This window comes from Euprymna scolopes, chromosome 24 (assembly GCF_053919585.1).
Source record: "Euprymna scolopes isolate OS-2025 chromosome 24, ASM5391958v1, whole genome shotgun sequence".
NCBI classification, from domain to species: Eukaryota; Metazoa; Mollusca; class Cephalopoda; order Sepiida; family Sepiolidae; genus Euprymna; species Euprymna scolopes.
The window spans coordinates 82,061,984-82,080,611 of record NC_136505.1 but is presented as its reverse complement, the minus strand read 5'-3'; the positions used below and the strand labels follow the sequence as shown (position 1 = coordinate 82,080,611).

Genomic DNA, 18,628 nt, shown 5'->3' with positions numbered 1-18,628 from the left:
TAATAATAAAGATATCTTACTCCATATGATAGTTATGGGTCATATATAGCTAATGGAAACATTTTAAAATTGTAGATATTGAAGGATGTGTCATGTTACCTGACTTGACATCAAAATTTTAATATTTTCAGGTATTATTTGTTTCCATGCCAGATTCTAGCAGAATACAAATGCTTTAACAGTAATAATAAATGAAAGAATGTATTATGAACTATTATTAGTGAAATTTGATGTTGATAGAAAAATGATCTCTGACTGTAATTTATATTTGCTGCAAAAAATATTCTGAGCAAAATAAATTGCATGTGCAAATAATTGAATTAAAATGCATTGTTCTTAATATATACTAGTGTTCAATGAAAGAAAAAGTCTAGAGAGAATGAACTATCAATTTATCAGAAACAATTTTTGATGAAGACAGAAAGTTGAGAATTGAGTTTTTGGTACTTATGCAGAATATGAACCATGATATTGCCAAAATTTTCGACGAGTTTACATAAAATGCCAGAAGGTGTCAAATGAAAATCTGGAGTGCAAATTGGTGAAACGATTTAAGACCATTCAAAAATTTAGATGACAAAGTATTGTAAAAAAAAGAAAAGAAAAGAAAACATCAGCGTAGTCTTTCTCAAGTCAGACTGCAAATCAAACTGGAAGCAATGTGCTTAATCAAATCTTATGATTTACATCATTTTTTTTTGTTTCATTTTAAAATTTAGAATGGCAGTGTGCACAGCTTTTTTGTAACTAATAATTGCATATTAATTGCACTGCAATTGTATAGCATTCACTTTGATGATATACAATGTCGCAGAAAGTGTGAATTTTATTTTTTTTTAATCCTCATTTCCAAATTTTTTATGATTTCTATTATTTGAACAATTGTTTTTATCGTGGACATTATCCTCAGGTTTTGGGTAATGTAACCTCTGGACATCTTCAACCCCATCTGTTTACAATCCAGGATCAGTACAGAATTTAATCCACAAGTATAACTCTCTCTGGTTCCATCAACCATGATTAGGTAGAAGTAATTTGTAATTATATATCACACACACTGAGAATTGAACCTTCAAACTCTAGATGACTACCATTAGAACTCAATATTATTTAAGTGACAGTTTTGCTGAATGACACTGGAAGAGAAATCATCTTACAATAGTTAATATATGCAGTATAAAATTTCCCTTAGTTGGAGTACTACATCTCAGGGCTATTCAAAAGGTCACTTGTTTATTTAAAATCAGTAACATTGAAGAGATAGAAAGTAGTGAGAAAACCTAGACAGACATACAAGAAACTAATAAAAATGACATTAAAATAGAAATCATCTTACAACAGCAATGAAATTAAAATTGCAAAGTTTAATTGAAAGTATCACAACATATTAAAGGATGATTATTAGCAAGGATTCAAATTACAATTATGTTCTTTTCTTACAGTCTGTGTTATTGTGTTCAACATTACAAGATTTTGTTTATTGCAAAGATATTCAGAAACAAGTACATAAGTTAGTTGTGGGATTTTATACATAAAAATAAGGATGAACCTAGGCTTTACTTGTTCATATTTCATAAAGTTATGCTATGAAAGTATTTACAAATCAAACACTTTATCAGATCAGGCTAAGATTTTGCATGGTAGTTACTCTTATTAAAGAGAAAGAGCATCAGATCCATAGATCAAATTTGGAAAAAATTGGAAATTGAAATTCCACCAAAATTCAACCATGACTTAAAATGTCAATCAATGCAGGCTTTCATATGCAGGCTTTGCTTATTGCAAAAACAATTAAAATAATTTTTTTTTTTCAAGAAATAAACATTTAACTTCAATTTTGCCGATAGTTAAACTCATTTTTAACTAATTTCGTCTATGGAGAATTCTATTGTACATCCATAAATATTGCAGCAGAGCCAGGATGATAGCAACGGGTAAGTTTATGAGTTAAAAATACTGAACTGCTGAAAACTGAAACAACACATACACAAACTTATCAGCAAGCAATTTGAGGGAAAGGATTTTTTTTTTTCTTTTTTAAATTCTTTCGGACATTTTTTTTCTTACCAATCCTTAAATAGATTCAATGTTTGTTTTTATTGAAACTGGCTTTTATATTTCATTCTATTACAAAATTACCCAATTAACCACAAAACGCAACATATGCTCATTGTTTAGTATTTTTGCTTTTTATTAAAAAGAGAGGCTAAAGTCCCCCCCCCCTCTCACCGGTACATTCAAAAACTATACATCAATTAAAAATTAGCATGTCCCCCATGATGATTTTAGCACACAACATTTAGACTAGCAGAAATACGGGGCGTCTTGAAGTAAAATTTACAATGTAAACACTGCTGGTAACTAATTATAGCAAACATAAGAGGACAAAAAGAGAAAATAGAGAGCGAATGTGTGGTTATAACTACTTATTTGATGTAGATGGGTACTTTACAGGATATAATTTATAAGTTATTACAGGATATAAATGAAAAACAACCAACCCTAAACATCACATCTCAGATCTAATTTTTCGCCATTATTTTTAACACTATCATTAATCAGATGTGCTTACCCTGGAAAAAAAAAGAACTCTAATCAGCAAACAAGAGGGACAGATTTGAAAGAAACTTACGAAAACAAATTCTAAAAATATGACAAAGAATTTACTCATTACTTTTCTAAATTAGCTTAATTTTAGGAGGACGGCCACTCTTCATCTCTAAAAAGAGAGTAACAAAGATAATTAGCAGAAAAGACATTTAACACAGAGAAATGAAACCAGAATGATGGAGTGGACAGCGAGTTTAGTACTTTGCACATGTGTTCATCCTTGTATCAATAATAATACTTATAATAATTATTATTATTGTATATATAGTATAAAAAAAAACGTTGATTGCTCAGTCCCAATGGCCAGTTTCACAAGTGCACTAGACCCCCCCCCCATCTCTATTGTAATAGGAAGAAACTACAACTTCTGAAGTAAAAATATCCAAGACAAGATAACCTCCTCCACCTCGAGTGACAAGCTGTGAATTGCTTGGAGAGAGTGGCATGTTGCTAAGCTTCTCCCATATGTTGTAGTAAGGAACTAAAGTAGGGATACTCCCAAACTGAAGGACAGGAATGATGAGGGGGGGGTATTTAGGTAAATGATGTTTATTTGGTTTTTAAAAATTGATAGTACAACTGACAGCTGGCACAATATCAGTTTTCTTTCAATTTGGGTAAAATCCTTTAAGAAAAAAAAAAAGAAGCTATTTCAAGACGCATTAAAGTATACAACACACAAACAGAATTTCTATTTATTAATATCTTGTCTCCAACAAACACATGTCTACCATGTTCTTATTTTCAGAACTATTTACCTACTTGACTCTTTAGTTATTAGTTTTTTTTGTTTTTTTTAGTTTTCTCTGAAATTTGCTTAGAAGTATAGAAAAAATAGAAAACTATTTTCCGTCCTATTGATTGTTGCAGATATTCACTTATTGACCAGTTAACTACGATCTAGTATACCTTTCTCTTGGTTCCACTGGATTACAGGACAAGAATTCATCTAGTCTGGTAGAGAATCCAACTTCGTATTGTTATTACTATAGGCAACCAATCCTCGGATAAGCCAGTGTAGAACAGCCATACCGAGAGAATTTTATTTGGGCTTCAGTGTTATTTTGAATATTTAGTCAAGGTTTATTTGTAGGAGGAAATATCCTCATGACAAGTAAACCTTTGTACAGAAGGACCTTAGAGACTCGAGGACTGTGTCTAGTATGCATTCAAATTCTCTCCAGTAGGCATTCAAATTGGCTATATAAACCCCAATGTGTCACGAAAATATTGTGGAAACGTTTACTTCATTGACTGTCTTCCTTACATCCCTTTCGTCTGTAAGGGATTTTTTTAATGACTCACTGTGGCCTTCTCGTTTCCTTTTCAACTCTGTAGACTGCTAAGAAATGAAAAACATGCTTTCTTTCAGTCCAACTGTCTTGGACTTAAGAACACCAAGAGATGACTGTTTTTCATTTGTTTTAAAGACTGCAAATATTTTATTAAGAAAACAGACATTTTTTTTTATTGATTTTGGATAGTAAAATATTCATCATCAGTTAAGGAAAGAGTTTTTGTTTTTCATTTTAAATTTTCTTAAAGATGTTTTTTGTTAATCTTCATTACACTACAGCAACCAGGCACAAAAAAAAAAAAAAAAAAAAAATTTTTATCCACACAACAGTGTACAACATCACCTCGATATAACAACACAAGCTATGGGCATTTTATTTAGGAAAAAAACAAACTCTTTCCTTCTTTAAATGATTTTTAATAAAATATTTGTATCTTTAAATTTTAAATTTAATTTCCAAAACAGTTTGTTTGATTATTCAAAATATATATTTCTTTGATAAACCGAAAATAAATGGATCTATTACATTAAAGTAATTACAACAATGGGCAACTTACTTGGCTAGTGTCTCTGCTTTTGAAAACAAAAAATAAGGGAAATATATATTTTTCTTTGGTAAGGGCAGATGAAACAATGTTTAGCCTTGGTGAACAATCACATAAGAAATAAAAACACTGGTCCCCATCACATCAAGTAAGAAAATGACTTCTAACGAAAACTGAGGAGATTAGTTTGGAAGTTAATTTCTAAAAGCCGTCCAATACATGCCGGTAAGTAAAATGGACGTTAAACCGAATATGATAATGATGACTCCTTCGTTTCCTTATCAAGTCTTTATGCATTGCATATTTTCGTTAAATTCTTTGCTTGCTGTAAACCTTGCATCTCTCCACATTGTAATTTCCTACACGTTTCCTATTAATAAACTTGATGCAATTGTATTTCTACAGATCGAAGCTCAGGTCTCCTCTTTGCATAACATTAGACACGTCATCCCCCTCCTTCATTTGTTATTGAAACTGTCTTTACAACTTGTTTATTTTTCCGTTTCCAATTTTTTTATAGTAAATAAAATCTTGATTGAAATGAACCGAAATTCTCTTCACATTATTTACCATACACAGGCACGCATACATATATCCACAAACAGATTTTCATAAAATGGTAGCACACAGAAAAACATGCTAATATATTTTGCAGATTCTTCAGCAGAAAAAAAAAAATAGAAAACAAAAATAAACTTTCCTCTCTTAAAGGAAGGACAGGAAACGGTAGAAGGATAAACAAGATTAAGCAAAGAAAGAAATACCTGACACACAGTAGGTAGAAACAGTTGCAGTCATTATGCTAGGCATAAAACAAGCAATAAACACTAAATTACACCTACAAATATTTGACAGGAACCTGTATGGAATTGGCAACGCAAACATGATGTAATGATACAAGCATAGGTTAACAATCAGTTCTAAGTGATAATTGTTATGCGTTGGCTTTTGTTAGGACTATGTAAGCTTTTATGCAGCACAATAATAAAAGCAAAAGAAAAAATACCCACGTCCCAGATTTCTGATTTAAAAAAATACAAAAAAAACAACAAAAAAACACTAATTCAAGACACCAGTGAAAGTAAAAGAAAAAACAACCAACAAATGCGAAATCACATCAACCAATACAAGGTGACCAAAAAAAAAAAAAAAAAAAAAAAACGGACCCCAACTCCAATTAGGCCCCGTTTCTTAGTGTTTTGTCCGAATGAAATGAAACTTTGGTCATAACTAGTTTATTATATTCAAAACATCACATCAAAACAAGGGTCTTTGGCCTTTTTTTCTCCGTTCTACAGCATATGATCTAGATGGCCTCCATTTAGCTTTTGTTTTTGTTTTTTTGGGTCACCCTACAAAGTTAGAAATTCCAATGCGAATATAGATTTACATAAAGAAAAATGAAACAAAAGATAAAAATCAAACAGGGGAAAAAAGTTCTAAACAATAACTGACAAGCAAGGGATACGTTCATAGATAAGTTATCAGTTTATGAGAGAAAGTGGAGTTTGAACTTACATTATGCTGGTAGGCAATTCCGAATGTAATTTATATTAGAGATAAATAGTTCAAAATGTAATCAAGTTCTCTTGTGAGAATAATGGTAAAATGAAACAGAATCAATAAACAAAATTAATGCGAGTCCGATGAGTATAGGCACAGAGTTGAGTTCTAGATAACAGTTATACTCTCTGAAATCAGGATATCAGGTTGGTAAGTGCAAGTGGCAGAAAATGAGTTGAAGTATGATGCACTGACTGCATGAAAATGACATTTTATCAACATGATGAATATATTTTGATATTTTGATACTTGAAATTCAGCTTTTTCATTCATAATGGAAAAGAGAATGTTCAAATAGTTCATAGCGTTTGATTAAATTGAAAACGAGTTATTTGTAGCACTTTTGCCCAATCTTCTTCGTAAAAAAATAAAAGCACATTTTTCCCCCTTTTTTCTCTGTATAGATGTTGTCCAATGAGAAAATATGTAAACCGTATCTAAGTTTCTAACTTTAGTAACTTATATAAATATTGGTCATGTGACAGGTGGATTTGTGTAGACATACGATCTGACAGCTGATATTGGTGAAAAAAGTTTGGATGTACTTTGAGCCAAAGTCACCGAGTGAGTTGACTTAATTCTATGGGCATGATGAAACTGACAGTTGTAATTGGTGGCAGCATAGGAATAGCAGAACATAAAGAGGGGGGGGGGTTATGTATCTTTGCTCAACTTGAAATTATCTGCTTTTCTGATCACAAACTGAAATGAGGAATTAAAAGATAAAAATCTACTCCTGCACTCGTCTGTATTTTGCTGAATAAAATCAGCTTGCAAAATCTTAAGTTCGAATAGTAGTATGACATGACGTCTTTTGGAGATCGCTGGTTCAATTCTGACTATAGACGATAAGTGAGAAATAAACATTTCTATCTGGTGATGACTGATAATGTATAAATTGTCGAGTTCTGAAGTTTGAAAAAGGTCAAAGGTTACATAAAAACGTTGTTAAAACAACCCAGCCAGTTTAATTAAAATAAATGGTTAAATTCAAACGGTTAATGTATTACTAAATCCAGTAGGATGTGAACATTGCATAGATGATTCCAGAATCTGCTACACATCCATTGCACCAATTATTCACCCTTCAAGACTTGCTAGTTCAAGTACATTTCTTAAATTCCATAAAGGATCAAAAACATTCTTTTTAACAAAGATATGCATTGACGTAAAACATATTGTTTAACTAATAAAGATCATTGTTCTTTGTTTCTTTTGAAAAGCATGAGAAACGTGCCACAAAGAGGTTCAATTTGATGGTTTATGTCAACAGTAAAAGTATGTCACCTTTGTTTATATATCATTTAATTGGAATAACCAAAAGGATAGAAAACAGCACAAGAAAATAAGAGGGTAACAAGGAACCGGTGGTTAGATATAAGCCTTTTCTTTATGGGAAATAACAAATCGAATGAATTACTAAATTATGTTATATATAAAGACATTAAGCAGGAAGACCTAGTATTGTCAGAATTTATAACATTAAAAAAGAGTGTGCACAATATATGTGACTGAATAAAACAAATTCAACTATATAATAGAAAAGAATGGATAATAAAAATGTACAAAATTACAATAGTATCAACTGTTTAATTTAATTTTAAGATACATGGTATCAGAAAATAACAAATGACAAGAGATTACAAGTGTCAAACAGATTTTTTTTTCTATATTCAAAATGTCCATAAGTTATATAAACCTTTAAATTGAACCGATCTGCGGCGGATATGTTTTCCATCTTTTGGCAAAAAAGGAAAAAGCTTGTGAAATCGATAATATAGTTTGGAAACAAAGCTCATTACAGAGATCAAACATTGTCTTTTCCAAGTAAAAAAAAAAAAAAAATTACAACCGATCAAGTGATAATTTTTACAATAATATTGTGGGGCTGCATTTGTGTGAGGCACCCATACACAGAGAAAACAATGTCTTATTTTAATTTATTTATAACTTGCAAACTGATAATTGGAAAAATTGGAAAAAATAACAAAAACACGAATAAGGAAATAAAAATATGTATGTTGTTCTGATTCATTCCGGCCAACACCGCGGTGACTGTTGGTGAATAATAAAACATTCCTTCATTTTTTACATTGCCAATAAGAGCAGATCACTTTTAGAACAATTCATAATAAAAAACTTTATTATCTTCACACAATAAAGTAAAATAAAAAGGACATCTAAAAAAATAAATAAAATGTCTTTTTTGAATTTTTTTAAGTGATGGTTGGATCAGGGATTTTTGTCAGCCATCAGCTATTTAGATCATAGAGTATGATCGTAGTGACATTGGTATCACTTGAAAAGTGCCTGGGGAGTGTGGCAAGAGTGGAGATGGAAGAAAGGATTGGAATATGAAGCATGTCCTGTTTGCAATGGAACCAGCATCCTGTGGGTAAGGTGGCCTTCTTTAACACATACACACTGTGTGTGTGTGTGTGTGTGTGTGTGTGTGTGTTTCTGTCAGTTGGCATCCTGACAACACAAGTAATTGGTAATTAGCAGATCATATTGCAAAAAAACTAAAAGGCACATTTCACTAACAGGACGGTTGTTGTACGTACATTATAAAAAGTTTAGTTCAGACTTTAACGAAACAATTTCTAAAAATGTCTACTTGTTGACTCCATAAAAGCAAATATAAAACCCTGCAAAAATAATACTTGTGCCAAACCGATGTTGCTTGGAAATCTTTTTACTTTGATTTTTGTATCACATACAAGAATTTCTAAGGGAAAACTGTAAGAAAATATTTGCATTTTATTTTGGAAAGAATTTAATGACAAAATATTAAAAAAAAAAAAAAAAAAAAAAAAAAAAAAAAAAAAAAAGTTTTGCAATAAAATCCATTGGAGTTTGTTGACTCCCATAAATACTTTTGATTTCTTTTTTCCTTCTTTTGTTTCTTTAGCAGTTATTTCTTTTAAGAATTAAAAAAAATCTTTCAAAGTTAAATTTAATTATCATGATATCAGTTAGACATTAAATTATAAAATGAACCAAATTGTTATAAGACTATAACAAAAATAGAGAAAAGATAGATCTTCTCGTCTAGAAAACGCAAAAGAGCAAAGTTGTTTATAATATCAGCAAACTATACATTTGCAGACATATTTCGGTCAGTCAGCTTTCATTGTCAATTCTTGTAGTTGGACTCGATACTGCTTCTGCAACTCCTAGATTTCTGCAGTTTCATGGAAACTCTGAATTTAATAATTTCTCATAATAGCATTTCCAAGAATCCTTTTAACAACAAAGAGCATAAGAATGTTTAGAAATGCCACTATCATAAATTATTGAATACAGGCATTTTATGGAACTGTGAAGCAGTATTTAGTCCTACTATAAGAATTGAAAAAAAAAATGGTATAGGAAGAAAGATGTGTTATTGCAAAAATGTCGAAGACAGCAGGTGGAATAAGTATTGAGATTATGAATTTGACAAATCAGCTCATTAAAAAACATTCAAACCACATAAGACATTCAATCTGTTAACTTTTTATTTATATTTTTAATTAATTTTTTTTTATATTTTCGGCTTAACGCTATGACTTGAAATTTGACTCAAATTTGGCACAATACACGTGTGAATGGTTCACTGTAATATTTAATGTCTACAGAATCAATGCGAGTTAAACGTGAGCATTTAGTTAAAACAAGTGTTTCATTCAAAAATACATATGCATGTAGATGACAGAAAAAATATAATTAATAAAAATAATATAAATAAAATTTAATAAATTTTTTTTTCCTCCATTCTTTTTTTAAATTACATTTGTCAATTACTTTTTTGGGACTCACAAATGCATACATATTGCCATTCAGAAAACAATGAATAAAAAATGAAATTATAAAATATTGAAATAAGATCAAAACACAAAATATATAACATTAATTTTTGTGCTTCAAAAGCACACAAATATATATTACCATGCAAGTAAAGATAAAAATTAATAATTTGTTTGATGTCTGTATGCGTGTACACGTGTTCTAAGCCTATTTTTAGCACTTTTAAACAAAAACAGTAAGGATTATGTGGATTTTTACCCTATGGATGTAAACATACTATTAATCTCTCTCTCATCTATATATGCAAAAGTGAAATTGTGTGTGTATGTATGTTCGCTTTTTGTGTATGTCCGAGAAAGACTTTTTTTCCAAGAAGCGATCGGTCGACTCACTTCTTAAAACTTTTTATATCACGTCTAAATGATAATATCCATGAGTTAACAACGGGGGTCGCCTGTCTATTTAATTTGCTCGACTTTGAAAAGATAAATATTCAACATTTTTCGATCGTCGCATGTGCATACAGCTTTTTCATATAATAAAAGAGAAACTAATTCTGGCGGCATTTTTCTGGTCGCGATCGCCAGAAATGTCCGAAAGCAATCAACTTTCATCAATGTGGAGTTTCTCCTTATATCAGACAATTGCTATTCAATTTGGACAACCCCCTTTTTATGGGGAGCTGGTCCCCCCCCCCAACATCTTGGGGAAGCAAAAAAAAAAAAATCCTGCCCCGCAGTCAAAGTTGATCTCATTAAGTATGGCCACCTGCCAAGTTTTAATACTTAAATAAATTCAAACATGTTTCCATTACTATTTCGTGGTGGCCCAGTGGTAAACATCGCACATTTTTTTTTTCACACTTTAATTTCCAACTTCGACTCAAGGGTTCGGGTTCGATCCTTCATACTCACCAACCAAAACTATTTTTTTTATTTTACTCCCCCCCACCCCCGAAACAAACACCCAGGTGTTTTGATTTACCTAAAACCACACACACCTCCAAGCACGCAGGCAACACCGGGTACCCACTGCTAGTCTATAATATAAATCTCACCTGTATGTTTGTATGTATGTTTGTATGTATGTCTACCTAAAACATTCGACAAAGGCAACAAATTTTCACAAAATTAGTATCGTTTTGAAGGTCAACTCTTCGGACAACATATATCGAAAAATTGGCTAAAAAACTTAACTCCTTCACCCTCAACTGGGCACTTTTGGGTGGGGGTCGCTTTTTTGTCGATATTTTTGAAAATCATCCCCTCTTTTCAATTGACTAGCCTTAATTTAAACATTCATCACTTCCGGTTTGGCGATGGGCGCAACAGCAAAGACATCACATTTATTTAAAAAAAATTTTTTTTACGTTCTTTTCCTCCTTTGCAGTACGGGTTCGAGCTTGCCTACCTACTACCACTTTTTTTTCTTTTTTTTTTTTTTTGCTCAACACACCTCCAAACACCCAGGTAATACTGGGCACTCAGGCTAGTTATATATATGAGAGAGAAGATGGGAGGAGCACATTTTAATCATATCCCCCTTTTTTTTTTTTTTTTTGATTTCCAACTGATTTATTCCTTTGCATTATCTAAAATAAATATTAAAAATAGGTAATTTTTGAGTTGGAATTTAAATACGAAGATTTTTTTTTGTCACTATTATTCATCCCAAACGATCTATGATGCCACTTGGTAAGATGCTACTATTTGGGACGAAGTCTACAGGAGACTATGTAGGGAGGTGAGCAGCAAGATGTCTGTTCATGTTACATTTAAACTTCTGCATGTTAGTACAGTCAGAAAAGCAAGAAACAAGCAGGGAATTTCAATATCCACAAGAAAAATCTATGAGAAAACTTCTTGGCATCTAGGTAGCTCAACAGTGAGTGGATGGGGCTTTGCCGCTTATTGGGTTAGTTCGGAGTATGTACGTTGATACAGCGTCAGTGCTATGAGTTCATCAGAGCATGCTCCATTAAAATACTTGCGAAACAGGCACAACGATGCAACACTGATGATGATGCGACAAGGATTGCAGTTTGATAGTTCGAGACCAATTAGATTGGAGACATTTTGTGGGACGGGGAGACACTGTCTAAGAGGGAGAGATTACTGACAGATGCATCAGATCACATGTGGCAACAATACTCCATGTATAAGCAAATGGTGGCTTTGTAGAGATATACAACACTCTTAGGTGAGAGTTATTTTCTAGCCCACCTTCTTCATAGCAACCTTGACAATATCCTCAGTGTATATGTTCCAATTCATTTGGCCTGTGAATGTTAAGCTGGGGGAGTAATTGTGTGTGGTTAGATAGGAAGAAAGGTGATAAAAAAATTTTACAGAACAAGAATTGTTTAACACAGAATCATGCTCTTTAAGATTCGACATTTCGTATCAGTTGTTTTGTCAAGAATAACATTTAATAAAGAGAGTCAAATCAGATATACAAACGCTATTTCTGACAAAGTTTCATAACTGAATAAAAAAAAAAACATGGTTCTGTGATAAATTATTCTCGTTTGATGCAGTTTTTTCTCTACTTATATTTCTATCTAAACCTAAAAATTCTTTCTGATACTAATTCCTTTAAACAAACACGAACAAATTGATGCTCATATGTGGATGTATAACACTTTGCATTAAACAAATATAAGGAAAATTTCTAATAAAAAAAAAAATACCAAAACGTTTTTACTTTTTCACAATTGTATCAGAATTTAAAATGTATAAATTAGAAAGAAAATACAGCATTAGTGAAGAAAAAATGTTAGAAGAGAAAAGCGTTATGGCATTAATAATAATTCACTCCATGCACAAAAAATATTTCATGATCGAAAAAACTTGAGATCAGCTTTGAAAAATTGTTTCCAGGGTGATCTGCCTTGAGAAGTTTTCATGTTTTTTTTTTAATTAATGTAAAGTTAAGATACTATATAACTGATTAATAAAGTATATCAATTATTTCATAGATGTATAAGAAAATAGTTATCACCATTTTTTTTTTATGTGTGTGTGTGTGTGCGTGTGATACTAGTATGTATCCAAACCAAAATTATATTCTCATTATATCTAAAAGCTTTTAGTGTGGGCACATAAATCTTTGCAAAACATAAACAATGATCTGACATTTATTTTAGTCGTACAATTAGCAACTGAATTAAGACCATTTAAAGTTTGTTGGATATTAGAAAATTTGCTTTGTGTTATTGGTCAAATTTTCAGTGTATAACTAAAATGCAAGCTTTGAAAAAGTCAAAAATCCTTACAAATATGTCATGTCATATAAATGCAAATAAATCATAATGGAAGCAATAACTTGTATGAAACCGGCCTGAATGTGAGGTAACATTTCATTGCCCCTCAAAAACATGTACAAAAATGAGTGTTCATAATAAATATGATTCATAGCATGGTAGAGATCAAGCTGGTAAATCAATAAGAAAGACAATCTCAGATTTGGATCGTATAAAAACAGGCAGAAACATAATTTGATAAAAGTGAAAATATTTCATTTACCATAGTTTTCAACTTAGATTTCTTTTGTGAAAGGCAACTTCAAACCAATATATTAAGCCTGCCATATTGACAAACGATTCTTTAAGATGAGATGTTTTTACGTGGATAGACACATAATATTAGGCATATTAAGTTGAAAAACATCAACATTAAAAAAAAAAAAAAAATCGCTCATCACTGAAAATAGTAACCTATATGGAAAAAAAACCATTAACACAAGAGAAATGGTTATACATTTATAAAAAGATTATATTATTTACATTGAAAATGTATCAAAATAACACAAAATATAAATGAGCCATAAAAAGTTGAAACGGAAGAGAATTTCGCTATAATTATATATCATATTTTCACATACACTAATCCAACTGATGATACCTAATAGTAGCACTGAAACTCAGCGTTACTCACGATTGAATGAATCCTACGGCCTTTAATGTATTAAAATAAATTTTGGTAAAATTTATTGTCTTTAAACCTTTTTTCAATATTTCTAGTAAATCATTCGAAACTTTGGGCCTCATCATATTAACATTTCTATTTTTTGTTTTTTAAAACTTTTTTTTAGCAGGAAGAACTGACTCTGCCCAGGATTGAATGCAGATCACTATGTACTTTCATGAATATTTTTACACACAACTTGAATTTCAGAAAAATAGGATACACTTGAAGTTTTCATGAAAATGCTGTTAGAGATTCAAGAACACTTCCATCGGTTTCTCTGGTAAATTTTACATAACAAACCGTGAATGTATGGTTCCCCCTCTGGTGCTGTGAGATGACGCCACAAAAAAATAGTGAAGAAATGATGAATGTGAAGGGCCAATGTTGCCTTCACATTTTCGCAAAATTTCAAAAAGATCTAATGGATGGAGCAAAAGTTATGGGGGAAAGTGTCATTTTTTGCAATTTTGGGGCATTTGTTACCCCTTTTGAGCTCCTGGGAATGCCGAATCTCAGTGAAAAATGGACAAACAGTGCAGTTTCATGCCTTAAGACATGTAGATTTGAATTCAGCACCATAGAAAACTACTATATAGGCATATCAAGTTTTTGAGTAATATAAAAAAAAAAGCTCCAAAAAGGCATGCTTTTTTAGCCCTAAAAGTCCCAGAGGGATGCGAACAAGAATTTTGCCAAGGTCACCCATACTGAATTTAAATTAAAAACAATGGCCTCCACATTTTGGCCACGTTTCAGGACGGATCAAACGCTATGGGGTAAAAAGTATCATTTTTGGCCATTTTTGACCTCTTTTGAGTCCCTGCAGACACCGAATCCCAATGTAAATGGATAACGGTGCAGTTTCAGGCCTTAACACATGTATATTTGAGTTGACCACCATGAAAAACTACTATATAGTCAAACATATCAAGTTTTTGTTGAGAAATATGAAAAAAGAGCAACAAAAAGAGGCATCTTTAGCACTGAAAGTCCCCGGGGACATGAACCAGAATTTTGCCAGACTCACCCCATACTGGATTTATATTAAGAACAACGGGATCCACATTTTGGCCAAGTTTCAGAAAAATCTAATGGATGGATCAAAAGTTATGGGGCAAAATGTGTCAATTTGTGTCATTTTTTACCTTTTTTGAGCCCTTGGGGACGCAACGGGAATTTTTGCAAAAATTTTTACTGTGCACATCTATTTGTCTATTAATACAATTTGTGGCAAAATTTCTAATAAACTAATGGACGATTATTTGGCAATCGTTCAAACTAATGGATGCATGAACTCCACTAAAAACATAGGTCCCTCTCAGATAAATTGGGGGCCCAATACAATTTTAGAGTTTATGCAGATACTCTAACCTTTATTTCTATATCCTGAGAGAAATATAAACATCAGAGTTTTAAATACAATACAAATTTCTATAATTTTTGAGTTAGAAACCAAAACATTGCATTTCTCATTTATGAATGCCAAGCACATATGCAGATAATATTGTAACCAATTTGATCAAAATGAAACAATCCTATGTTCTGGATAATTTAGTTAGACAATATCTATGCTTACGGGGATCTATCTCAAAATCCCTTGGAGGAATACACAGGAACTACAACTTTATCATATAAACCGTGTAAGGTATTTGAGAACAGGAATGTTATTTGTTCTGCGATTCAAAATTATCACTGACAGACCATGAAATTACACAACAAAGTGACACAGTTATTGCAACTATAAAAGTTGAATATAGCGATTTAAAAATAGAACCATTTTTAAAAGATACTTGATCTTTCATTTACAAAGTTTGTAAAATGGTTAAAAGCTTAAGACGGAACAGTTCACTGTCATCAAAATGTGAGTCTGAACAACCTGACAGCATTAGAATACAATTCATACAAAAAAAATGTTGGTGGTAATCCTAAAAGCTAGTTAAGGTCGATTGCAAAAGTGTCAAAAGGAATAATCTGAAATGTTGCCCACAAAAACGCTGCATAGAAGTCTTATGTGATAAGTAAGATCACAAAAGTGAATGGAACAACCTAACAAGGTTCACAGATTACAGAAAATTTCTATGCTGATATTATCTCTAACATCCTCCTAATTGCCCGGATCTTAATCTTTTGCACTATTATGTATAGAATATTGTTGAGAAAAAGGTTAATGAGTAACCCTTAATAGTCACTGAATCGTAACATGTTGGCAATCATATCTCCCATAAAAGTTGCTATCAAAGCTGAAGGAAACTTTAACAAAATTACAAAACTATATTTTTTTTATCCTCAAAAACGTTTTTCAGTAAAAATTTATTTATTTTCTTCCCACAGCAGGTGATGATGGAACACAAGGGTCAGAAAGTGAGATTTCAAAAGCCAGCACTATTGGGGACTCTGGCATTCCCAGAAGTGGTGGTTCAGTAAATTAGGCCCTTGTGAAAAGGAGAAGACAAAGCCTGGCAAGGTGAACTTCCCGGAAGTGCATAGGACCAGAAAAAAGAAAACATTTCTAATAATCATTTTTGTGTATGTGTAAGTCTGTCCTCAAATAGGTTATGCACCCTCTCTCTCATTTTATATATATATATATATATATATATATATATATATATATATATATATATATATATATATATATATTACACACACACATAAGTACAACAAGAAAAACTGTTTTGCTCTTTTCAAAACTATAACCTGCAAATTGTTTTAAACAAAAAAAAAATCGATGACTTTATGAGTGAGACAAGCGTGCTGTATGGGAATCAGCAAAGATAGAGAAGTGCATTGGCCGTTGTGAGAAACAAGTAATAAAGGAGAAACAAGAAAAGCAGCGGAGTGAGGGAGGAAAAAAAGGATTAAGGAAACTGAGAAAACGATATTATTGTGACAGTTAAAGCCTTCCACTTCACTTATTACCGTTATTTTGCCTGGTATAAATAAAGTGGAATGAATCAACATTTGTTTAAATACTTTAACATAAAATATATACTAAAATGTTATTTGGTTCTGGGATTGAGTTACGTTTTAAAAATCTATTTCATTTGTTCTAATTAACCTTAATTTGCAATGAATTTAATATGTGATCCATCTTTTGCCTAGTTTCTATCGCTCACACACCATTTATTAATAAAACTTAAATTAGATATAGGCTATTATTTACATAAACAAAATGAAATACCACTACAGTGGTAATACTATTTTACCTGTAAATGGAAAGAAAAGGGGAGGAATGGTGAACATAAGGAAACTAATTTTGGATTTTGTCTTTTTTGAAAACTAACTGGCTGCGCAAATTCATTTTTTCCTGATTTCAACCAATCCAACATGTGACCTAATAAATTACATTTTTTATGATTAAAAAATATATATACTTATATACATGCACATAATGTCAGACATTTACATAAATTTGTTATGTAAATATTGAAAAACAAAATTAGAATTGCAAAACATTTATTGTATTCTTTTTAATTTAAAATATTTGTTTCATTATGTTATATAACATCCGAGTTCCAAAAGTATAATCCTTATGAAATTTTTTTTTTTTTTTTTTAAATATTAATATTTGGTTTTATGGAATCGCATAGATCAGAAAATACAAAGATGTTATTAAAACCTCTTTATTTTAAAATGTAACAATACTTAAATATAAATCTAACGTACAAAAGAATGCATAAAAATCACATTAACACTTAAAGTAAATGAAAAAACAAAAAAGCAAAGAAATATGAAAACAAAAACATAACAGGATTTAGATATAATTATCACGGAAATATGGATTTCCCCATGCCTATCTACGTCATTCTAATAAAAAAGAATCGATTTAAACAACTGAAACTGTTCACTCAGTCTTAGGAATTTATGAATCCAACCCTACTCAATAAAGAAAAGAAATTTGAACTTCTTAAAATCCTTTGTTTTAACACCTTTAATTCACTGACAGATTTGATAGCATAAATGAAACCATCCGTTCTGATTGACCAGTAAAATAACGAAAAGTTAAAAACATGAACACATGATAGAATAATAAGAAATTAATAAAATAAGGATTCCATTTTTCAATATTCATTGTCAGTTCATAGAGTAAATAAAATATTTTATATTCAACATACTATATTCTTTTCATTAACTTCCTCAATTTGATGGAAAGAACAGTATGCTGTTTACTTCACAAATCACAATATAATTTATAGTAAAAATATTTCAATGTCATTGGTCGTTCTCTGATGACGAAATAATCAAGTTCGTTTATCATAAACCGGAAATGAAGAAAGAAAATATGACAGATTTTGTGTCTGTAACTAAACCTACGTCACAGCTCTTAAAACATACTTTATATTATCACATTTTTACTTTTTAATATTGAAGGAAAAGTTAATACTTTACTAGCAAATATATGTAGTTGTGAACTCCAGGCAAATACTTTTGTTAGTCTTATAACCTAATAAAATTACCCCTTTTTTGCATGTGAGGAGATGTGTACTGCAAAGAAAACGCCACTCGGAAAGGACAAAAGAATAAAATAATCCACAATATCCAGGAACAAAGGATAAAACAAAAGTGAGGGGAAAAAATTAAAACAAAAAATGGTGAATAGAATGATCGGTGTTGTGGGAAAAGAAGAAAGCATAACTGATTGGCATGGCATTAAGCTTAACAGGTAAGTATTATGAAATAGAATTATGCAAATATATGTATCAGTGGTGACTCTAGGTTATTGGTTTGTCGGGCCATTACAAAATTTGAACAAAGTATATTATAACTTAAGATTCAAATTATCGCTATATGACATTAAAGGCATTTTTAATTACTTAAATATTTTAATATTGTTATAATTCTATAAAAAATAATTA

General features: G+C 31.1%; 1 protein-coding gene across 4 annotated transcripts in view; it reads right to left on the bottom strand.

The window, feature by feature from the left end:
* Positions 1 to 18,628, bottom strand: part of LOC145246804 (guanine nucleotide-binding protein subunit alpha-12-like) — a 173,140-nt gene that overhangs the window by 96,527 nt on the left and 57,985 nt on the right. The window lies entirely within an intron of this gene.